The sequence below is a fragment of the Piliocolobus tephrosceles genome, chromosome 4, assembly GCF_002776525.5.
Source record: "Piliocolobus tephrosceles isolate RC106 chromosome 4, ASM277652v3, whole genome shotgun sequence".
Classification (NCBI taxonomy): Eukaryota; Metazoa; Chordata; class Mammalia; order Primates; family Cercopithecidae; genus Piliocolobus; species Piliocolobus tephrosceles.
Genome location: NC_045437.1, coordinates 177107733 through 177110476, shown reverse-complemented (window position 1 = coordinate 177110476; position 2744 = coordinate 177107733). Strand labels below are relative to the sequence as shown.

At 55.2% G+C, this 2744-nt stretch overlaps 1 protein-coding gene across 1 annotated transcript in view; it reads left to right on the top strand.

Moving 5' to 3' along the window:
- The first annotated feature begins 292 nt into the window (after positions 1 to 292).
- The window catches only part of LOC111528399 (CXXC-type zinc finger protein 5), a 37766-nt gene continuing 35314 nt past the window's right edge, over positions 293 to 2744 (top strand). Inside the window, exon 1 of the mRNA XM_023195137.1 lies at positions 293 to 313. The gene's annotated coding sequence lies outside the window, so the exon portion shown is untranslated. The remainder of the gene's footprint in view (positions 314 to 2744) is intronic.

Here is a 2744-nt window from a genome sequence, read left to right as displayed (position 1 = left end):
CAGTTTCCTCATCTGAATAAAGGGGATGACATTATTGCAGGGGCTGTTATAAGGACTAAATGAGATAATGTACCTTAACTGTTTAGCACAATGCCCTGCTCAGGGTAAGGGTTGCACAAATACCAGCCATGGGTGTTATCAGCAGGATCCAGGAGAGCACAATCCAGGATCCCGGGCGGACACACCCCTCCCTAGAAGACAAGGCCCACGATGCAGGGGCCATCTCCCCCAGCGGTGCTGGAGACTGAAGGAACTTCTTCCTGACTTGAAGGCTGATTGTTTCAAAAAACTCAGCAAAAAGTTTAATAGCAAGGTGAGACTTCAATACTCCTTTTTGAGGTGGGGAGAGGTGGGAGAATAGTGAACCAGGCTTCCCTTCTTCTTGGAGAAGGGGGCTGTGTTGGGGACAGTCTCACCCAAGGGCAGAGACCCTCATCCCATCCTTCCTGGATGTCCCCCACTTGTCTCACTGGCATCTGTGGTGGAGAGTTCTTTGTGGATGGCTTGCACGTGACATTTTCTGTTTCTGTAACACTTTCTGTGTGGACAATTCTGCCCTTTTCCTCTGTGGCTCCCACATGGGTTGGATAGGTGAGAGTCTAGGTCTCCCTCCCGAGGTGTTAATTTCCAGCAAGGGAAAACTCCAAGATCCACTCTCTAAACTGAGCCAGACATGTCAACACCCCTTCCCTGCGGAAGCCATCACCACTGGGACCACCTGGCCTTCCTCAATTGCAGCCTGTGGCTCCTTGACCTTTGCCCGCCTGAGTTGGGGGTGGGGGTGGGGGCATGAGTTTCAAAAGAAAGTGGGTAATAGCAATTCCCTAAAGTGGAATTACTACCCACCCTCCCCTATGGACCCCAGCATAAAGCTTTTTGGGGGGTGTGCATGACCTGACTCTGTACTGACCTTAGGCTTCAGGAGATCTGTGGCATAGAGTTTCACTTCACGGATCCTAACCCTCTGACACCTGCTGCCAACTCCCAGGGAACAGGTCCTCCCTCACAGTCTGTGCCTCAGCTTCCCCAGAAAAGGCAGATGGAGGTGGGTTAAATGCTTGGAGATCCTACACCTGGGATTTTGCTTCCTTTTTCCTTGCACGGTCAGTGCCCAACACAGTGCCTGATACTCACACTGAGGCCCAGAATACCCATCTTTAAGCAGTTTAGAAGTGATCTTCTGGGGGTGATGGGCATCTTAAAACGGTTTCCATAGCAGGCACCTTACTTTTACTCACATGGCATGTTTGTTTGGAGGGGGGCATTAAAAGGGCTGCTGGTGAGGAGGAGAGAAACTAAACACCTCCCCAAGGGAGCCATTTCTTGGCATAGTAGTTAAGGGAGACCACTTCTCAGCATTCGGAAGGAACTGGTTGGGAGCAGGTGTCCACGACGTCTGGGGAAGGGTCACTGCATGTGGTCTTGGATATCAGGAGTGGGAGAGAGGCAACACATTCCAGATGAGTTCTGCCCTTTGATACCTCCCCCCCACCCCACTCCGGCTGGGTCAAGGCCCCAAGGCCACATATAGAAGGCGTGGAAGGTGGGCACCAGCTGCTGCTGCCAGGAGATCCATGCTCCACAGCCCTCGCGCCAGCCTCGGAGACAGACAGGCTGCGCAGAGCAGAGGAGAGGAAGCAGCGAGGTGGGAGACAGTTTCGCTTCTCCCACCGAGGCCGCGCCTGTGGCTGCAGGCGCCCAGATCGCCTCAGTTAACTCCCTGTTATCTGGGCCCCAATCGATCTCAGGCTGTAACGTTTAACCCTAGGCTGACTTCCCCAACTGGTCCTCCCCCTCTCCCTCCCCTGCTCGGGTCTGGGGACCGCGTTTTCTTCGCCTCGCAGATGAAAGTCGGCCTTGCACAAACACGCCCCCACGAATCCCAAAGAATTGAAGAAAACTTCCACTTTGGGATTATATGCAGTTGGGATTATATGAGCCCGGGGCTTGCACCATGGGTACGTGAGGTGAAGACATCTGCAGCAGCAGGATTAGCCCAAGATGGGCAGACGAAGCGGGGGCAATGATGGAGTGAAAGCGGGATATGTGGATCCAACTCTGTCCCCACTGGAAGCCGACTCTGGCAAGGCTGGGTTTTCCTTCTGTCTTTCAACAGCGCTGCTGTTCCAAGCATTGTTTCGGGTTTTGAGTGCGTAGGCCATGGTCTCAAGGTACCAAATGTACGTAGTCGTTTTAGCCCCGGGACAAAAGAGTTGAGTGAGGCTGGTGCCTGCCTAAGAGATAAACTATCCTTTCTCGGATCAGTTTCCTCATCTGCGAAATGGGAACGGGAATCTCCGCCCCTTTTCTCCCGGGGCCCCAGTGCCCACTGAATCCATTAAGGTGCTCTTGGAAGGGTGGGGTCTTCCCGCGTCTCCCTCCCAAGAGCCCTAGGCTAGAAATCTCTGGCCCGCCGCGCACCTGAGCTGGGGGGCGCGGCCAAATTCTCCCTCCCGGTCCTGGAAGCTTCTGGCCCCGCTGAAGAGGGCACAGAAAGATAGCAGATTTCCCCGGAGGTGCGTCTCTAAACCTAGACCGCCTCACCAAAGCGGGGAGGTCGTCCTTTTTTTTTTGTAAAGTTGGGGGAAATAGGCGAAGACAGGGCGCGCCAGGGAGCTGAGCCTGGGTGGACCGCGTCAGGGCGCGGGGACCTCGAGGCGCAGCGGCTGCAGCTCCGGCCTCAGAGCCCGCGGCGTCCAAGTGGCCCGAGCTGCGCTGGGAGGGAGGCGGCGGGAGGAGGGAAG